Source organism: Phalacrocorax aristotelis, chromosome 2 (genome assembly GCF_949628215.1).
Source record: "Phalacrocorax aristotelis chromosome 2, bGulAri2.1, whole genome shotgun sequence".
NCBI classification, from domain to species: Eukaryota; Metazoa; Chordata; class Aves; order Suliformes; family Phalacrocoracidae; genus Phalacrocorax; species Phalacrocorax aristotelis.
In genome coordinates this window covers 165078053-165099944 of record NC_134277.1, presented here as the reverse complement: position 1 = coordinate 165099944, position 21892 = coordinate 165078053, and the positions used below count along the sequence as shown (strand labels likewise).

Here is a 21892-nt window from a genome sequence, read left to right as displayed (position 1 = left end):
GGGATTCCCAAGTGATATATATTCTAACATTTACAGTAATCCCAAATTAATATTTCATGTTACAAAATTTCAACAAGATTTTTATACCATATAGTCACCAACCTTAAATATCAATGAAATTTACAAAAAGTAATAATTTTTAGGTACATATGTAAAGATCAGTACATCTTCACCATGTAATTTAAATGTTATTCTTGTGTTTATATGGTTTCAAGGGCAGGTAACACTAAATTTTGAACACATTTTTTAAGGAATATTCCAAACACCTTGACTAATTGAAGGTTTATGTGCTGCCCCTTGCCTTCAAACACATATCATAGTAAATATACTTGAAATTACTTGTTTTGTTTTGTTTTACTTTGGTCTATGTAAAAATGTTCATTTTTAGTAAGAAAATGCATTGATTTATGCAAAGAATATCTGCATGCATTGCGACTACTCTTTTGTAGTCATACAGACTTTTTCACTCCTCCAAATAGCAGGATGGTCTCAATTGGATTTATGTTATATTTCTCTCTAGCCTCATAGAAGTTTAATACTTCTGCAAAATACAGATCACCTGAGAGATCTGGATATTTGTTATAAAGTAACTGTTGAAATGATGAAATATCAGAAATCTGGGATTTCGTTTTTAATACTTTCCTGTGGGCTCCAACCAATTTTGGAGACAGAAAGCCAAATACTACCACAGTAATAGATAAAATCCTTACATAAGCAGAAACACAGAGTTCTCATCACAAACAATCAGGTGGCTCACAAGTCATTAAAAAGGTTATTACAGTTGAAGGTAAAGGAAATTTCTGTTCCTGTTTTCCCCAAGCATTTCTTCTATGCAAGGGCAAATATTTTTTGTCAGCATTTTGAAATATAGTCTTGATACGTTATTTAGGTTTATCATTGTTATCCTCGATTCATATTTTACTCACAGAAGAAATGTCAAATGAAGCTCATGAAAACTTTTAACTTTGTATAAAGTGTTGCTGATTTGAAATGGTTGAAAGACATGGATTTAGAGAAAGCACTGTGTCAACATCTAAATTTAAAAGGCCAAATTAATCCTACTTGCAATTCAGTCAAGGCTTAGACTCTGTAACAACAGCTGCATTGCATTTTCCTTGGATGGATGGATGGATGGATGGATGGATGGATGGATGGATGGATGGATGGATGGATGTGACCCAGGATTTTTTATTTGCAATGTCTCTGTACTGACTTTTAAACACTGCTATAAAACAATAGAAGTATTTTCAAGCACAGTAGAAAGCAAATATTAGAATCCGTAGGCCTGATTCTCCTTAACTTTAATGCTATTTTACACCACTCTTGCAGTGCATCAGGACCATAAACTGAATTTCTTTAAGAGTAAAATATTTCTAGTGTGAGAACCAGACCCTCTGTATTTACAGCAGTATTACAATTATTACAATTGCAGCCTCACGAAGATGGTACGACACTCCCCACAGTAACGCTTGCTTTCCCAGTTCTAACAGAGGGTTCATCTCAGCTGCTGTCTGTCAGGTTGGACATCCTTCTTCCTTTCAGGCTGTGTGATGTTGGAAAAGCTAGAAAAGATCCATGAAAATAAAAGCATATGTTTTGCTGAATCTGTGTTATTTGCACCATTGGCACTGCTCCGGATTTAGGAATGTCCTACCCCCACGTGCAGTTGATCCATGACAATTTCTTCTCAATTATTGAGCAAAACCTAATCAAAACAGGACTGGCCATGTAGGGGATTCAGGGACATACTTCTCTGCCATTGTTTTCCACGTAGGGGCATAGAAAATAAACCTGAGGCATGGAGATGACTGAAAGAAGAGTGCACCTTATGTCATTAGGCAAATTCACAACACAATCTCTGCTTTTATATCATCAATTATTTAGGAAATTCTTGAAGCAGTGAAGACCATGTTATATTTCAGTATTTCCTTTTAAATGGAGAATGCAATGATTTTTCCAGTTATTAGCAAAGTCAGATGTCAGGTGAAATAATGGATCCAGGGTGAGGTGAAGGAAGGCAGATAATAGCAGTCAGATGTGCTATTACATATCAGAAACTGGAGTTGTAAGTCTGATGGAAAATCATGAATGTTTGGGAGAGAAACTCCAGATTAGTCACTGACACAAATAAATAAAATAAAACAAATAATAAAAAAAAACCCACACAGATAGCTCCGGTCAAAAATCTTCAAAGCATTATGTAAAAGGCAATTTTAATATAAGAATTGATAATGAAGGATATAATTTTGTAACATGTCTAGCATGACCTTCTGGGTCTATTAAAAGACTTGCAAGGTGACAGCCATGAGTGACCTAATTTGCCCACACAGGCATTCAAATCTGACATAGATCTACAAATAGTTTGGGAAATAAAATTTGAAATAAACAGAGACATCTTAATACATTTCCATTTATTATTTCTAGGAGTTAAAGTTCAGTAGAATCCAATGTGAAAGTTGAGTTTTGCTGGAAACATCCAGCTTTGCTTTTTTTAAAGACTGAACTTTTGCAAAGAGTAATGAATCATAATGAAAAAAACCCTGCTTTAATTATAATTTTCTTCCTAAGGAATTCAGATGAAGGATTAAAATAACAAGAGAGTTTCTCAATAAAGGAATTAATGCTCTGAGAGTACATTCACAGGACATTGTTTTTATGGTGCACGGATAGAGATCAGAAGTTGGAACAAATAGGAAAAGCTTACTGATTAAGAAAATATTTAATACATCTTTTGGATTCACAGGTTCTATAGAACAAGATAATACACACTGTATTTTATCGAGAGCACATATAGCATACTTACATGTTGTGTATCCTTACAGCAAGGATATCGGAGCTGCCGTAGGTACATAACCCTGGGTGATACAGTCCCAGAATCGGTATAGTAATGTTAGCAAAGCAAATTACCTAGAATGCCACGTTGGACGGTGCAGCCACGCTGCTGCTAATTCGAAATCTCCTCCATTCATTGCAAAACCCAGTGGCTCTGCTTGCTGCGCTTTCACATTGCCCTAGAAAGAGGTCCTTATCAGTCCCTGGAGGACAAAAGGTTGCTACCAAGTTCCCACAGGCCTTTTGATACAAATTAAACTTCCCTTGTGAAGTGGGAAACAGATGTATGTGATGAAAAGAATGCTATTTATGGAAGCACTGGAAGGCAAAGATGGGAAGGGGTGACAGGTGTCACGTACCATTTTGGGTCAGGCACCAAAGCCACGATCACCTTAGATCCTTGACACTTGCTCCAGAAGAGGAAGCCGCAGGCATCCAAACAAATTTGGAAAACATTAAATGATATAGTATCCAAAATGTAAATGGATCCTTATTACTTTAGTCTCACGGCCCCTCTGGCTGTTACTCTTATTTTGGGAATGCAATACCTGCAATTAAAACTGCAGTCTTACCAGACCAGGACCTATCTGAAAGATAGACTTCCCAATAAATGACTTATTTTTAACTAACCCTGGCTTTTCTGACTCTTTACTTGGAGTTTATATCCACCACGTTTCCCCTGGAACATGCTATGGCACTGACTTTCTCTTCTGAGGTCTTCTAGCCATTTTTTTTGATACAGACCAAACTTGATGAGATTGTAATATACACTGTGAGCATGACCCTGGAGGGGGAAGGTACAGCAGAAGAAACACTGTAAAACCTTGAATCCTACTCCTAAAGTCGTGCAGATATTGGTTGGGCAAGAAAACGCTGAAATCAGTCATGGTATTTCTGCCACAAGAACAACGCCTCACATAGTAACTCTGCCATGAAAAAGTTTGTGATCAAGGAGTCTGAGTGCAAGGGTTTGGAGACATCAGAATTTCTTTTTAGGAATGAAACAAGGCCTCCAGCTTTTTTGAGCAGAAATGGAAGGGTTTGATTAAGAATTTATCCTTTAAACTTTGTCTTTCTTAATTCTCTTTCCTTACACTTTCATTCTCCACTCTGCTCCAACCCCAGCATCTAGGATGCACCCATCTGTTAAAATATAAAAAGGGCTCCCTCTGTGAGTGTCTATTAAAGTGCCATATGGCTGAGGTATAGCCTTAGGTGGTGAGCATCGTGGAGTGCATCTCTGAGTGAAGAGCAATTTCTGCATTTGAAGTTTAATTAGGTAAGTGCTTTTTAAGTAGCATCACAGTTTCCCTTTAAATATTTACTCTTCCTCAGCAAAGAAAGGAAGAAGAGGAAGCTTGTCTAAAATACGGCCTGACATGTATCAATGAGCGTTCCCATCCTTCTCATAATGAGTCACATCTCCTTCATCTTCACTGTTGGGAATAACAGGCAAAGTGGTCTCCTGGGTGTGCATGATCCCTCCCACCCTGGTCTGCCCAGCTTTCCTGCTTCATTACTGCTGCTACAGATACGCTTGTACTCTGGGTTACACAGCACCATCTGTTACAGAGGAAGTTGTTTACTTCAAGATGCAGCTGCAATATAGCATTGCTGGGGGCAGGGAGAGCTAGAGGAATTGTTTGCTCTTAGGTGCCACTTAAAGTCATGGGCTGGGGTGCCATGCTGCAGAAAGCTACCACCTCTGGACAAGGAATTCCAAAGAATCCAGTGCGGTGAAGGCAAAAGGCCTCTAAAGAGGGACTTGGCAAAATGTAATTTGAAATTATTCTGATCCTCCCAACTGCTTCCAACTGCAGGTCAAGAACAGAGCAGAGAACTGAAGATAAATCTTACAGATTTGTTATTTCTTTGCTTGTTTGCTTGCTTTTTCAATGCTGTTGTCATTCCCGTCAAGGGTGAATTTCAGTATCTGAGGAGCGAGGAATACCTCCTCCTTGGTGCACGTGAGGACGTGTAGGCTTCTGCTCAGTCGCAATACGATGTCTGGTATCACCACTCTGAAACAAGCAGTGGGCAATGCCAAAATCCATTGGTAATTGTTATTTTCTAGGAGAACTTGGTAGTGCTGGATGGAGAAGACTGTGCAGTAGCTACCAGAATTATTCTGCTTTCCAAATAACTCTACAGACATAGTTAAAGATAACTCAAAAATCTCTTTCCATTCCATGGTTTCATTCAAGGAATGTAGTTCCTTACAGTTTACTCTCTTGTATTTTGTCTACACTAGTTTTTCACTTTTATGTTAAGTGTGTCAAAGACCTCAGTCACTGTGGTATCCAAGATCTGTTAAAAATACCTACATGGATATCCTTTTTTTTCCTTCCTCTGCCTTTTGGTTAACAGACTTTAGACGTTAAAAGGCTTCTTTAATACCCAAAAGTTCTCTCTGTATCTCCTGAAGCCCTCAAACACTTCATCTCTCCTCTTTGGGCCATTAATCCCTTATAGCACTACATGCTAAAGAGTAAGTAAAATCTTAATAGTTTCCATTCACATAAATGGAACCAGGTGCACAATGCAGAATATATAATGCATAACTGACTCTTCGCTGTCTACTCATGATCATCTTACCTCCCAAACAAACTTCTTTTCAAAAGAAAATGAACACACTTCTGGAAGTCTACATAATCCCTTTAGTGATCCTGTTCATGATAGGGATAATAAACAGAGGAGTCAAATAGATGCAGCACCCTGATAAATCTGACAGAGCTGACTTCGAGGAAGTAAGGACACCCACTCTTGTCATTTCTGAAGGAATGTTTCACCCATTTACTGCCTCCAGCAGCACCCGTAAGCAGAAACCCAGGGAAGAGTAATAACAGATGATGCACATAGAATATTCCCTCAGGCACTGTCCAAGTTTCTGATTATTTCCTGCTCAGGGAGTTCTGACACCATTGCTTGTTTAGTAACTCAGAAATCTTTTCTGAACTATTTTTCCATTCTTTCCTTCAATTTGCAGTTTTGGGTATTTTATTTTATTTTATTTTATTTTATTTTATTTTATTTTATTTTATTTTATTTTATTTTATTTTTCAGCTTTGGTGGGGGATTTCAAGAAAACCTACATATTATAGGAGAGGGCTGCTTTTCTGTGTATGAAGAACATCCTGGGGAAAACAAGATGGAAGCCGTATCCGTGTAATAACTAAAGAATTGATGACGTTTTCATGCGATGGCTGTCACTAGGTTCTAGCATGAGAGCTAACACTTATGCGTATTTCCAAAAATACTGCACAAGGAAATTAGGATAATCTGGTCTTCATATGAAAATAGGAACACTTTGTGTGTTCATTAAAAAAAAAAGAAAGAAAAAAAAAGAAAGAAAGGAGAAAAAAAAGCAGACATCACTTTCAGGGCACATTTTTATGAAGACATGTTTTTTTCTTTATATTAGTGGTTGCAATACTGGTGTATCTGGTCACTGAAGATTTATTTATAGGGAAAATATACAAGGCAAACCATTACAACTTGTGAACAGAATAAGATAACACAAAAATATTTATTTCAGAAGTAAAATATAAAGCAAGCAGGGTGAGATTAAATTCACTGAAGTTTAGACAACAAAACCTGAACTAGTCACCTGATACTCCCTTTCAGGCTAATGTATAGGGACAGAAATGTTAAATGGTGATTCTTCCGAGCTGTTGAATAGATTAGTTTCAGGTGAGCTGGACAACCCTCCAAGGCTGCTTGTATCTCTGCGCTCTCTAAAGGGAAATGAGGGTCACCTTTGTTGACCTGGAGCATTTGTATTCAGATGAAAAGGATCTCATCCATACTGCGTATCTATTTGTCTGGGACAGTAGAAAAAGGGACAAACCTGCAATAGAATATTTCACTCACCTACAGTGGAAGGATGGTGGGAGAGATCAAAGGGAAAGTCAGCTCAGTTATTCTTACCCTCAGTTATAAACAGCCAACTAAGGACCAAATGAGGAGGTAGCAAAAAGACATATCAAGGTTACCTACAAATATCAGAGTGATTTCCCTGACATATCTGTGTTTCCCTGCCGCCAGCCTTTGCTCTGATGCTGGGACTAACTGCTTTAGTCTCCCTGGTGTCTGCTAAAACACCTCCTTTCTGATGAGATTAGGTTTTGCATTAATCCTTCTTGTGGGAGTGTAAATGAAGCAACCATGTGAAGCATACTTCCATTCAGTGCTTCAGCCCTGGCACCATCTGTATGAATAATACCAACATATGTGTGTAAAAACAGCATCACCCAGAGTTAATAACAACTAAGTTCAGATGGATGCAAAAAATGCATTATATTTACATCTATGGAATTTATTAGTTCTGTTTTTAATTATTTCTCTGTGCAGCAATTTATTTCCAGTACCGTTCTTAAACAAAAATTACAAGTTGCAGTTCTAATTCTAGTACTAGGAGTTTTATCCGTTACATCTCTGTCCTCATTGACTAAAATAATTTCTGTTCCCTTCATAGCTAAATAGTCCTTTAAAAAAAAAAAATTAAAAAATCAGAAGTAGATTAAATGCAATTTATTGTATGTAAATATGCAGGGCTGCTGCACTGAAATATCTGTTAGTGTGTAGGACATCAACACTGCTATGCAATGTAGAGTCCCCCAGGGCTCTTCTTTCCTGACAGGTGAGCTTTTCAACTCTCATTTTCCCTAGTTCTGCACAAAACATACTTCTACCTGTTCCCTTTAAGCAAAACACGGAGCATACAGTTCCTGCTCCCTCAGCTGAAATAGCTGGAGTTTAATGTTAACCATGTGGTGTGTCTTCTGTGTTTTTTTTAGGGTTTATCAGCTCTATTTACACTAACACATGAATGATAATTTAAGGGTTTCTGTCACCTTTTACAGCTCTGATTTGCTTGCTCTGTAGTTAAATGCTGCTGCAAGGTGAAAACCTGGTATTTCCCCATGGCTCTTGGCAGATTCTCAGGGATGGTGAAATAGTAATGATACGCCGAATGGGTACTGAGTGATTTGCACGCTAGGCAGCCTTGGCTACATACTCTAGTTGTTAGGCATCCATCTCCTTGAAATTGTCTTTTCATGAGACCAGACATATTTTAATCTGAGTCAGCATTTTTCTTCCTGATAGTTAATCCAGGCTGAAAGTCAAATGCCAGTAATTCTGCATGTTCTCAAAGGAACGTAAGATTTGCCACATTGGTGCAAACTGATGATTCATCAAGTCTGCAATCTAATTTCTATTAGTCTCCAGCACATGATGTCTTATCTGGCCAGTGCTTTATGTCTCTCATTTCAGTGTTATCCTGAGTGCTTCCCAGGATAATTCAACATATTCATAAAGTTGATTTTCCCTCTGCTTCCTCCCTCCACACAACAGGAGTTGCCAAATGTGTCTGGGAGCCCTTTCTTTCTAGGGAAAGATAAGAAGTGACTGCACAGAACAAATGGAATTTGGCTTGTTCCAAGGCAAGTGAGAGTCTAGTCACTTGTCCATGAAGTTTGGGGAATGGAGATGTGTACTCTCTGGCTCAAATGTTAACTTGCACCTGAGGACACAGGGGTAAAAGCATATTTTAAAAAAACAAAAAAAAAAAAAAAGATGAATGTTCAGATTGCCTTGGAGCACTCTGAAGGTGAGGTAAGCGGTAAGAAAATAGGTCGTGTAAGTGGTGGTGCCTCATCTTCAAATTTCCTCCATTACTGTAGAAGTCTGATTAAAGAGGTGCAGTGGAAGTACTGTCCCTGCTGCTCTCTGCTAGCAGCTTTTGCCTGACAACCACCCTTGAAAAAGGGTGAACAAAATAATTCACCTTTTTGTTCCAAGGGGCAACAGGAAGAAACATCCTGTCCTGAACTGCTGACAAATCTAGCATCTCTGTGCTATGTTCTTCTTTTCATTCTCCTCATGAGAAACAGAATTTCTTACTATTAACCTAACAATGTCTCCACTCCCAAAGCACTCCAAATTGCTTTTTAAAAATAAAGATAGATGTGAGAAAAAGACTGCATCTTGTAAGCTGAGCAAATCTAATGCAGCTTAAAGTACAAAGTGAGCTCATGGATGGAGAAAGACCAGTGCTATTTTCTTGGTCATTCATTGCCATCTAGTTAATGTCACTTAGATTTAGATCACACATTGCTGGCAATTTTAACCTTTTTTTCCAAGGCAACAAAATGAAATCATAACCCTTCTGCACCTTGAGCCTTATTCTTCCACATTTAATTCTTCTGAAGAAGATGGTTCCAGATAAGTTTCTTTAGTTCGTTATTGGAATGTTATGAAGGAAATCCCAAACAAGGATGCTTTGTGAGAACTGGATGACAATTATTCTACAAGAAAGATAACATGAGGAGAAAATGAGTATGGATTTTTTGGAGGAAGGATCTTCTGTAAGTTGCGATGTTGAGGAGAAGCAAGGCCTTGTTTTCAAATTTTTAAAGTTGAAGCTCTGTGGACCAAAACAACTGGCCAGAATGAAAGCTAGTAGAATGTCATTGAGTCTTTGGTGAATTACATTAATTAGCTTGTAAGTTTGTGCTTCAGGTAGGTCCTGGGGACTCCTGACATAACTTACTGGAAGAACTTGTCAGAACCCTAGTTTTACACCTCATGCAACCTCAGAAAATGCATTCAGGGCTTGTGTCAACTGTATGACTCAAATAATAAATTACTGGAGGTTCAAGAGAAGCTGTATCTTGGATTAAACATTGTCATGTTAAAGGACGATGCGATGACTTTTCAATCATACACAACTCTGCCATGCACAGTGTGCCGTGAGGGAAAAAATAAAGTCGGTTAATTCACGTATAGGAGATTTTCCCCTTGTTTTAATGTGGTAAGACAATGCTGCTGAGATTTGCTATTCACTTGCCACTTAATCAGAGTTGAGCTTGTGATGTCATTATCTGATGTTGCACATATTCAACATCACGTAATTTAAAAATCCTTATACACATAGTCTTGCTACTTCTATAGCAGCAATTGTTTTTAGAAGTTGGGCAAAATTACTTCTTTCCCATCCCCACTTCCCATCTCATTCATTATGTGTCACCTCCCAGGCCCTGGATATTCCACCTTTGTGAAATAGATTTTCTCATGATCCCCAAAGTTCAGCTAGCATTATTCAGTTATGAAATGTGATTCACCTATTACATTTCTTGCCATAATTTTGTCATACTCTGCAGTTTTGGCTTCTAGGTGCGTATTCTTACACTGCTACTGAACTTTTTTATAGGTCTACGTGACCTTCAGTTGCACATTTCTTGAAAACTTTGCTGTGTACTATGACATTAATAGGGAAACCAATGCTAGGACAAATCTTTCCACCTCAGACTTAGAAATGCATGGGGGTAAATTTCTACTAGGCACATGTCAATCTTCTAACATGAAGATGGAAAATGGTTGGGATGTCTTTTAGTGTAGTGAAACCCAAGGAGCTGGCGTACAGAGGCAGTATCTTTTCTTGGACCATCAAAGAGTGCTTGTAGTATGGGCTTGGGATTTGGTGGTGGTGGTGGGTGTTTTTGGTTTTGTTTTGTTCACAGTATCATCTCATTTCTTGATTTAGTTTTGCTTTAGGATCAACCTGTACTATTCATAAGATATACCTATGTCTTAAGCTTGTGGTGGTCCCTGAAAGATGCCCATCTACTTGAATTAACACTTGCCTCTGAAACGCCTGTATTACCAATGATTTGCAGCTGCCAGATTAGAAGCCATTGATGTCAGGGCCAGAAGCCCTCTGAAATTCCACAGGATCAGGATTTCTCCTGGGCCATATTTCTAAACTGAAAAAGGAATTTCAGTGAAGTTGCATCAAAGGTGGTTGTTGGTCCCCATCGGTGCAGTTAAGAGAATGCACAGGATAAATAAATGGCTAAGTGAATATGAAGCAATATTGCATGGGGAATATCATTGTCCTGCTATCCCATTTTTTCTGAGAGACTCTTGCGGTTTTATGTCTGTCCTATTTTAAGAAGCTGTTGTTAAAATTCCAGTTTAAGTAGAAATGGCCAGTGTGACTGAATAAGAATGGCACCTTTTTTGTGGGGGGCAGTTGTGCACTAGAGAAATGTCTAACATTTCTATAATTAAAAGCGGATATCATTTACTTCTCTAGAAAATTAGTGGGAAGGACTATTTAAAAAGAAATAACTTTAGCTGATAAAAAAACAGGCTTTACTGAGGGCAAAATCTCATCATCATATAGTACCTTTGAACAAAGTCCCAGAAAAAGGCTTAGGTCTGGATGGTTCACGATGTCAGTAATGCAGTTCTTAGATTAGTCTCGTGTCTGATTAGCATCAGCTTCAAAGAGGCAGGAAACACCAGAGATTTTCTTAGTATTGTGACTTTTGTCTTCTTTTCCTTCTCCATTTTTTTTTTCCCCTATCCTGAAAATACATCATTAGAAATTTATGTATATAATAACTATATCAGGCCAAGGTCGAAATTATCATCAAGGTGATCAGAAAGAGAAGACATGGGTCCTCAGAGACCATTCCTCACCATCACAGGTGGAAGAAATTAGATTCAAATGAGTTAAATCATGAACTGCGCCACAACTTCAGAGGAAGGTTATCTGATGTAGGGGTAAATTTGATGTTGATGCGCAAAGCTGGTGATCTGTTAAATCCTGAACACATAACAAAAGTATATCTACCATGTTGTATTCGGTTTGTGTGGCAAGGTTTGGGGGGGGGGGGGGGGGGCGGGGGGGCTACAAGGGTGGCTTCTGTGAGAAGATGCCAGAAGCTTCCCCTATGTCTGATGGAGCCAGTGCCAGCCAGCTCCAAGATGGACCCACTGCTGTCCAAGGCCAAGCCAATCAGTGATGGTGGTACAGACACTGTGATAACATATTTAAGGGGAAAAAACTGTTGCACAACAGCAGCCAGAAAAGAGGAGTGAGAATATATGAGAGACACAACCCTGTAGACACCAAGGTCAGTGAAGGAGGAGGGGGAGGAGGTGCTCCAGGTGCCAGTGCAGAGATTCCCCTGCAGCCTGTGGTGAAGACCATGGTGAGGCAGGCTGTGCCCCTGCGGCCTATGGAAGTTAGTGGTGGAGCAGATATCTACCTGCAGCCCGTGGAGGGCCCCACGCTGGAGCAGGTGGATGGCCAAAGGGGCTGTGACCCCATGGAAAGCCCACACTGGAGCAGGATTGCTAGCAGGACTTGTGACCCCGTGGGGGACCCACGCTGGTGCAGTCTGTTCCTGAGGGACTGCACCCCATGGAATTGACCCATGCTGGACCAGTTCAAGAAGAACTGCAGCCCATGGGAAGAACTCAAGTTGGAGAAGTTCATGGAGGACTGTCTCCCATGGGAGGGACGCTACGCTGGAGCAGGGGAAGAGTATGAGGAGTCCACCCCCTGAGGAGGAAGAAGCCACAGAAACAATGTGTGATGAACTGATTACAATCCCCATTCCCCATCCCCCTGTGCCACTTGGTGGGGAGGAGGTAGAGAAATCAGGAGTGAATTTGAGCCTGGGAAGAATGGAGAGGTGGGAGGAAGGTGCTTTAAAATTTGCACTTATTTCTCATTATCCTACTCTGAATTGACTGGCAATAAATTAAATTAATTTCCCCGAGTCAAGCCTGGTTTGCCCATGACAGTAATTGGTGAGTGATCTCTCCCTGTCCTTATCTTGACCCATGAGCCTTTTGTTGTATTTTCCCTTCCCTGTCCCACTGACAAAGGGAGTCATAGAATGGGTTTGGTGGGCACCTGGCATCCAGCCAGGATCAAACCACCAAACACATCTGGAAAATCTGAGAGATTTCTGTACCTCTCAGAACTGCCATGCTTTGCACACTTGTCTCAGTTCTCTGGTTCATCAGGAAAAGAAGAATATTAGCAACTACAAGTGACCAGGTGCAGAAAAGTGTAAACAACCAGGCTTTCCCTTCAACATTCTTTAGAGGGTTTTCACAATCAGAAAACTTAGATCCTCATCTTACAAGATGCTAGCGCCACTATCAGCCTTGTGAATGAGTTTAGGTTCTTTATCATGAATGAGATGGTGTTGCAAGACTTCAGCTCTGTCATATTTTGAAGATACTTTCCAATTTATATCAGAAGCTGGTATAGAGTATAAAACAGTTTCAGGGGAAAACAGATAAATGCAACATATTGTGACAAGACATGGTCTTAGTCAGTGTAGATTTGCATATGTGAAGGGTTCAGTCCAAAAACATCAAAAGACGTTTGTGCCTTGAAAACAGGTCGACTAGAACATGCACTGGAACAATGATAAAAAAACAAAACAAACAAAAAACCCAACCAAAAAAAACCAACCAAACAAAAAAAAACAAAAAACCCCAACCAACCAAACAAACAAAAAAAAAACCACCCCCAGAACAAAAAAAAAAAAACCTCACTTAAACAAAAATGGTAACATTGAAAATTGAAATGAGGACCTCACATTTCTTGTCTGTGGGCTGCAGCTCAGGACACCTGCACTGAGGGTCCTTCTGTGCCAAGTTCTCAATCCCTGCGTGAGTCTGACATGTTGAGAAGGTGGCTATTCATAGTTCTAAAATGCTGCTTCCATGTCCATGTTTTCAGTACTCAGTACCCAAATCCATCTGTTCATTGTGTCCTATATTCTCCATCCTTTAGACAATCCATCAGACTTACTTCAACAGTGTGGGTTTACAGACTATGGCTTTGCAGAGCAACTGTAAGAACTTTCATATGGTCCTGATGCAAAGCTAGATAAAGTCAGTGAGTGTCACTTTGGATCAGCACTTCTCTTTCACTGATGCAGACTTACACTTCATAATTTCATAGGCCTCCTTTAGTCATCTCAGGCAGCTTGTAATGAATGCCATTGTTTCACACTTTCAAGGAATCATTCATCTGGCCAAAAATCTCTGCATGTATAACAGTCAACTACTTTAATACTGGACTACAACTTATGTGGACGAGCCTTCTCCAACAAAGAAGTTCATTGATGTTAATGTCTATGAAAAAGCCTTAAATCTGTATAAATGTGCAAAAGTCAGAAGTTGTATCATTGGAACTTATTTGCACAGTGTGATGTGTGACATCACATTTACTTAAAGACAGAGATCTCACTTAATTTAAGACAACAGCACATAGGATCAGATTGGTTTATTCTGGAGAATTTATCTTCCTATGAGACTAGCTCTTTAATTCACAGGCAGAATGGGCTAGACTAAATAAATGAGCACAGTCTACACTGTAAACCCCAAAGGGGTAAAAGATGCTTTCTGAAGCCAAGGAAGGCTGTAAGATGGATCCATAGCTTGAGTCCCTATTGCAACTTTGAGCTACCACAAAACTGGAGCAGCTCTTCAGAGACTTGTTTTTGCAGTTCACAGTAAAGAGGTTTCTTAGCCTGCACAGGAGAGCAATCTTAGCAGCCTGATAGCAGCAAGGTCTTTTTAATTTACCTCTTCCTTTCTTGCCCTCTCTCTTTATGCATTAAAAAAACCCAAGATAAATATGCCTTTTTCCTTTCACTGACTATGAAAGTAATAGAAATGACTCACTGAAATACAGATGGACAAAGCCTCAAGTCACCCAGGTTTCTACAGGTAAAGTTCCCCGGATATAAAACCCCAAAGATCTACCCCAACATATTTTTTACTTTTTTTTCCAGGGATTGTAATTTGGTTCTCTATTTGTATGGTAGCTAACACAAGACTATATTCCATGACTAGAACTGCTAAACTCAGCATAACCATTACTACAGCAAATAGTAAAATCCCTCTTTAATCAAAACCTAAAAGTATGATGGAACTCAAACTCTTTTTCAGTAACTAAAAATAACTCATTTTTATCCTCAGCTAAACCAGAAACATACATTAAGTCTGTTGGTTTGTTGGCCCAAGATATTTGTAGTTACATAGTGTCTGGAGAATCTCTCTTCTTATACTCAGGAGCCAAGCCTGTAGATTATCTATTTCTAATTTAAATGGCTTTTGCAGCATTGAATATTTTCCCTGACTGAAAAATCAAGATTCATAATCCCCAGTAGCTGCAAAGCCTGCCAAGAGGAATGGCTTGTGCTGGTAGTAGGGTTTGCTTTCACGCCAAATGTATGGTGCCCTTCATCCTAGTCCTCGGAGAAAAAGCCTGTCCAAGGCCCACAGAGTGTGATTAGACTCTCTCTCCTGTACAGAGGCATGTGTGTGCTCACACATAAGTGCTCTCACACACATACCTATATACATGCATATGCACGCATACATATGCATATCCACACATTAGTCATAAAGGAGTATGGCTAGCTTATTTAAGGCAGGCATCTGTTAGTGATTGTCATGGTTTAACCCCAGACAGCAACCTGCACCACGCAACCCCTCACTAACCCTCTCCCTGAGGTGGGATGGGGGAGAGAGTCCGAAGAGCAAAAGCAAGAAAACTCATGGGTTGAGATAAGAACAGTTTAATAATGGACATAATAATAATAATAATAACTTGTAATGAAAAGAAAAATGAGAGAGGGAGAGAAACAAAACCCAGGAAAAGAAACAAGCCATGCAACTGCTCACCACCCACCAGCTGATGCCGCCAGTCCTCGAGCAGCGATCGCTGCTTCCCCAGGCCAACTCCCCCACAGTTTATATACTGAAGATGACATCATATGGTATGGAATATCCCTTTGGCGAGTTGGGGTCAGCTGTCCCAACGGTGCCCCCTCCCAGCTTCTTGTTCACCTGGCAGAGCACGGGAAGCTGAAAAAGTCCTTGACCAGTGCAAGCACTGCTTAGCAACAACTAAAACGTCAGCGTGTCATCAAGATTATCCTCATGCTAAATCCAAAACACAGCACCATACCAGCTACTAGGAAGAAATTAACTCTGTCCCGGCCAAAACCAGGACAGTGACTGACTTGAATTTGTTATTTACTGATTGATTGCCTTTGTGTTCACACCATAATTGATTGCTCGGTGTGAATGAGACCGCATTGAGGACAGCACTAAGAAATGTAGGCAACAAGTTGGCAGCTCTGTGATGCTAACACACAGCTTAGGCAAAGTGTTACAAACAGGTCAAGGGAGGTGATTATTCCTCTCTGCTCAGCACTGGTGAGAAACAGGTGGCATGCTGTCTCCAGTGCTGGTTTCCCCAGGACAGAAGAGAGACATGCACATACTGGAGCGAGTTAAGCAGGGGCCACAAAGACCATTGAGGGATGGGAGCACCTGAAATATGAGGAGAGGCTGAGACAGCTAGGACTGCAGCCTGGGGAAGGGAAGGCTTAGGAGGATCTTATTCATCTGTATAGATACCTGATGGGGGGTATAAAGAAGATGGAAGCAGGCTCTTCTCAGTGGTGTCCACAGACAGGACAAGAGGGACTTGGTACAACCTGGAACATATGAAGTTTTCTTTAAACATAAAAACCCACTTCTTTTTACTGTCAGAGTAGCCAAACAGGGAAACAGGCTGCCCAGAGAAATTGTGGAGTCTCCACCCTTGGAGCTACTCAAAATCCACTGGATACAGCCCTGATAACCCTGTTTCAGCTGACCCTGCTCTGAGCTGGTGGTTGGACTAGATGATCTCCAGAGGTCTCTTCCCACCTCATCCATTCTGTGATTCTGTGACTTGCACAGGCAGTGAACATATTGTTGGTTGACACCTGTAGAAATGTTCCTTCTTTTTCAGGTAGCTTACTTTTCACTCCACTTAGAGCCTTTCCTCCTTGCAAAAATACTGCAAAATATTAAGTAAGCAGGAAGGTAAGAATGGTTCCAAAGTTGATGGAAAGGTTATACAATTAGTGGTGTCCATCCCCTTTCCAGAACCTTTCCACTTGTCTGAGTAACTCTAGTGAATTCTTCTGGGATAATAGAAGGACTTTTACTACTGAATTTGCGCAGCTAAATTCAGGTGTCCACAGCGTACATTTCTGCACCTGAGAAAGACACCCTGAAGATTCCTTTGTATTTAATGCTGGTCAATAATAGCCAGTGAAATTTAGGTCATTCTGAAAGTGATGCCTTTATTCAAATGACCCCCACCCTAAAAATCCGTCAATTGTATTGATTAGATCTGTAATTACTGTAACAGGAGCTGGAGCCTGGGAACCATTATACTCAGATGGAGGTAGTTACACCTTAAATTATGTGAGATGAATGTCATCTTCAGAAGAATACCCTTTCCCATTAGAGTGTTTCTGTTAGCTCTTTGTGGTTATGTGACTGCATGGTAGGAACTGCCTTCTATGCTTTGTATACGTTACACAGCATGCAATGGACATCTGATTTCAAAATATTACCTAAATAATGTCTTCTTATGAACAATTTTAATAATTGTCATAAATAATATGTGAGTGGTTTTGTATTTTGTTGCTTTTGGAGAAGGGGGTGTCTGACCTCTGGTCTATTTTGACATCTTGTTGGTTTACAGTAAAGCATAATTAAAACAAAGAGTGTTTCTAGGGCTTTCATTTGCAGTAAAAGAAAAAAAGTTGTTCTCAGTTATGGGTTCAATAACAATAAGAACAGACTATTCTTCCATCCCTTTCCTTTTCCTTGATACCAAGTTTAACCAGATTTTCTCACATAGCATATATACAAACAATATTCACTAAGGAAGTAGAGGTAGAATAAACACAAATACTACTAAAGCCTGCTTATATTTTTCATAGTGATATTTACTACAAGAACCCAGGCCTTCTTCATGGGGCAGTGAATGCAAAAATACAATTTTAACTAACCTCAGACGTCTATAGTGCTTTTGTCTATCTTGGAGGTGCTATCTTAGTGCTGAAGTCTGTCCTAAGAGGCTTCCCTTGTAGAAGTTGGAGAGAAACATACACTTTCATCAAAAATTGCCTCTTCATTTCCATTGACTGTCTACATTAAGTAGTGTAAACATTTTATATTGTAGAGATCTACACATGGTATGGTGAGTCCTTCCTATCAAGAAAAAATGTCTACTGGCTTCATCGTGTGGAAAGAAGACCAATATTTCATATATAGTCTCCTGCAAAGTGCATCAGTGTCTCACTCTGGCTTCTATACTTAGTCCACTTTGCAGGAAAATGTATTTTTAAAACTAAATGCACTATCCTCCAGGTATGGGAACTGCTGGCATTGTAGGGAACACAAAATCTAGATTTCCTTGCTACAGCAGGCTATATGCTATATTTTCTTTATAAATTTGTTTTGCCTGTACTCTCACCCTCCCCAGCCCTTCCACTTCCACAATTACCTTAGGGTGGAATCAGTGAAAATACACTTTTCTACAATCATGTCTCCTTTGTTGTTGACTGTGCATTTTGGGACCATCTTGTGTAGCCACCTTTCCATCAATAACAACTTTACATGAGCAAATCTCTGGCAATCCTGTGAATACTTATCAGTTATTCTTGCTTTTGCAGAGCCTGTGATCACCCTGTGAAGTGGAATGGATTCTCAAGGCATTTCACATTCAGGCCCTACGTCAATGTCTGCTTTACTGATCATGTCATATTAAAACTGCTATAGCCAACAAAAACTAATTGTATGAATGGAAAGCTAAGTTTTATACTGTGTTAGTATAATTGTGAATAATTTTTCCTTTTTTTTTCCCCCTTCATTGCAGACAAGTTTTACTTTATGTTACAGGTTTTAATTATGTCCCCTGTGTATCTGGGGAATGCTATTTCTTTGCCTCCTGATTTGGTGTACAGTGTGCTGTATGATACATAGCTGTTAATTCATCTCTATGGTTTGTGTTTTTAACATGGTCTTGATCTCCAGTTCTGCTCATTTAAAACCCTGAAAGTCAACATGTTTTGTTTGGTTCTTTTTTGTTGTTGTTTTTGTACATTTTAAAAATAATCTAGCTCAGATTCTCATACTGTGCACTGCTGCTTTAGAAATTGCTCTGCCAGATCTGAGCTAAGCAATTTCAGAATTATATGTGCCATTTCCAAACATATCAATTAGATGCTTATTTCATCCCATTGTATGCATAGAACACCATATTTATTTATAAGAAACACTAGTGAAAGAGCAGGACAAATAAACATTAAGGCATATTGCTACCAATTTTTAACAGGAAAAGACTGTTAAAAAGATCAGGCATGGCTTCTCATAAACAATGTCAAATTTTGCATTAGCTTTCATTTCATAGATTTCAATGCAACCAGTATATGGGTTTTGTTCCATTTTCACCCACAATATTTTCTGCTGAAAACATGATTGAAAAATGCCATTTAAATTCTTCTTTAAATGTGTCATGTACTATAAATGCAGTTTTCCTCCAGTAAATAAAGCATTTCAAAAATGGTTTTAATTAAAATGTCATATAAGGTATAGAAGAGAATTTCACAAAATGATTTGTTTTTTATTCTTCATGAAAAGTTACATCTTTTGAAGAGATTGTTTCTCACCAGAAAAAAAAAATTCAGCTACCTCTATATGTTATGTATTTTTGGTTACCATGAAGGTTTGGAAAAGAATAACAAATATTAAACTAGGTTCTCACCTGCACTGATCTCAATTACATGCTTCCTTTCCAAAAAGCTGACACAGCCTTTCGTCAGTAAAGGTTGAGCACAGAAAATGCTCAGAGAAATCTTGCAGGTGCTTAAGCTCATTCAGGGTCAAAACTGTAAAACTTCTTAAATCAATGCAGTTAAGTTTGGTGAAGAAACAAAAGTCAGAGTTTCTGGTGGTTTTTCTCTAGATCTATCCTACAAAATCTACATAACTGGATCATTATATGTAATATTAAATATTCATTAGTTGCTATTAAGAAAAGCTAATTAATAGAATGATTTTCCAACCAAGCTTAGTAATGGCATGAAATTGTAAGTTGTGATACCTACTGCTTTACCTCACTACAGAGACTTGCCTTCTGAATTAGAGCTCCCTACTTATATCAACTGCAAACTACACGCTGCCTCTATCAGCAGACTTGGCAAATCCTATAGTGATGAAAATTATTTTCATCTAGTTAGTAAGAGCTGAAACAAACCCAGCTTGTAGCTGGTTGCAAGCAAATATTTTGAGAGCCTGGAGCTGCATTTGAACAAGGGATCCAGAACAAACAATTTTTGCCCATTTGCTAATCCCATTCATAAGAAGCTGTGATTACCTCATTAGTATGATGCAGTGCAGAGACAGACTGATGGAACTTTCAGTGAACCAGCTTACACAGCAGATGGATTTGGCACCGATTGACCCAGGTGAAGTATTTCTCTGCTGAAACTACAAAGGCTGCCTGGCTTAGAGCGAGCATGAAAGCTCCATGTGGCAATATAGACATACTCCAGCATGTTGTGTGTTATGGACTTGGTTACAATGGCAAATGCTTTTTTAAAAAAAAAAACAACACCATTCCATGAAGTTGCTATCAACAGCACATTCATGCTGAATCATAGCATCATAGAATCAGAGAATGGTTTGGGTTGGAAGACACCTTTAAAGATCATCTAGTCCAACCCTCTGCCATGGGCAGGGATATCTTTCACTAGATCAGGTTGCTCAGAACCCCACCCAACCTGACCTTGAACACTTCCAACAATGGGGCATCTACAACTTCTCTGGGCAACCTATTCCAGTGTCTTACTGCCCTCATCATAAAAAAAGTCTTCCTTATTTCTAGTCTAAATCTACCCTCTTTTACTTGAAAACTGTTACCCCTTGTCTTGTCACTACAGGCCCTGGTAAATGTCTCTTTCCATCTTTCTTATAAGCTCCCTTTATATATTGAAAGGCCACAAGAAGGTGTCCCTGGAGCCTTCTCTTCTCCAGTCTGAACAACCCCAACTCTCTCAGCCTGTCCAGGCAGGAGAGGTGCTCCATCCCTCAGATCATTTTTATGGCCTCCTCTGGACCCACTCTAACAGGTCCAAGTCCTTCTTGTACTGAAGGGCTCCGGAGCTGAACTCAGGTGGGGTCTCCCACGTCCAGAGTAGAGGGTAAGATTCACCTCCCTCAACTTGCTGGCCATGTTTCTTTGAATGTAGTTGAGGATACGGTTGGCTTTCTGGGCTGCAAGTGCACATTGCAGGCTCACATCCAATATTTCATCCCCCAGTATCCCCAAGTCCTTCTCTGAAGGGCTGCTCTCAATTTATTCATCACCCATCTGGTACCGAATATGGTGATTTCCCCAACCCAGGTGGGAGGACCTTGCCCTTGGCCTTGTTGAATTTCATGAAGTTCACATTGGTCCACACCTCAAGCTTGTCAAGGTCTCTCTGGATTGCAGCCTTTCCCTCTAGTGTATAAGCTATATCACTCAGCTTTGTGCCATCCACAAAGCTGCTCAGAGGTACACTCAATCTCACTATGTCTATGTCATTAATAAAGATACTGAACAGTACCAGCCCCAATATAGACCCCTGAGGGACACCACTTGTTACTGATCTCCATTCAGACATTGAGCTGTTGACTGTAATGTTGACTGCAACTTCAGTTGCAATTGCAACAGCAGATCTGTTTCCGAATGATTTACTCACTTCATGGACATATTTGCCTTCTCCTTCCTCATGACAAATATATCTAACAATGCCATTAAACAGCTGTTTATGCTACTGATGCTTTGGATGAAAATACCGAGTGTGCACACTAGCATAGTTTTTATTTCTTTACAGTATCAGAGGCAGGACATGGAGCTCAAAGCTTTCCAACAGTAGACAGTAAATTTTGGACAGATCCTGCAAGTCCCGGTGGGGCTGGGGATTTATATGGTAAGGGACATGAGAGGGAAAAATTCTAATAAAACCTTTTTACATGGGCATTATGAGGAGCTAACGCATGCTGGTAACAGTGGAAGAAAAGTTAAAAAGATCCTGACAAAATAAATTAAAAGGAGGCACATCAGAAACATCGTGAGCTATGTACCCAATTCAGTTATTAAGTTGTCAAGTCCTCTTACTCAGGAGTGGAACAGGAAGCAGTTTTTGTCTCTAGTGCCTTAAGGACAAGTGTGAACATGAGAAAACAAACTTATTTGGCATGTCACTTGCTGTCACTTAGACAAGCTATTCAGAAGCCAGCGAAACATCTCAGATCTGAGGACATTGCAAATGGAGACTGTTCCCCAAAGTTAGGTCTACAAAAGCATATATGTGTCCAGACTGATAGTGTTGTACGTGCC

General features: G+C 39.7%; 1 protein-coding gene across 8 annotated transcripts in view; it reads left to right on the top strand.

Moving 5' to 3' along the window:
* Nucleotides 1-19377, top strand: part of TSNARE1 (t-SNARE domain containing 1) — a 510738-nt gene extending 491361 nt beyond the window's left edge. For 3 of the 8 annotated variants that reach the window (XM_075085931.1, XM_075085933.1, XM_075085932.1), the window contains one exon: nucleotides 18180-19307. The gene's annotated coding sequence lies outside the window, so the exon portion shown is untranslated. Of the gene's footprint in view, nucleotides 1-18179 lie in introns of all 8 variants that reach the window. The other 5 variants (XM_075085927.1, XM_075085929.1, XM_075085928.1 and 2 more) reach the window with 3 other exon arrangements.
* The last annotated feature ends 2515 nt before the right edge of the window (nucleotides 19378-21892 follow it).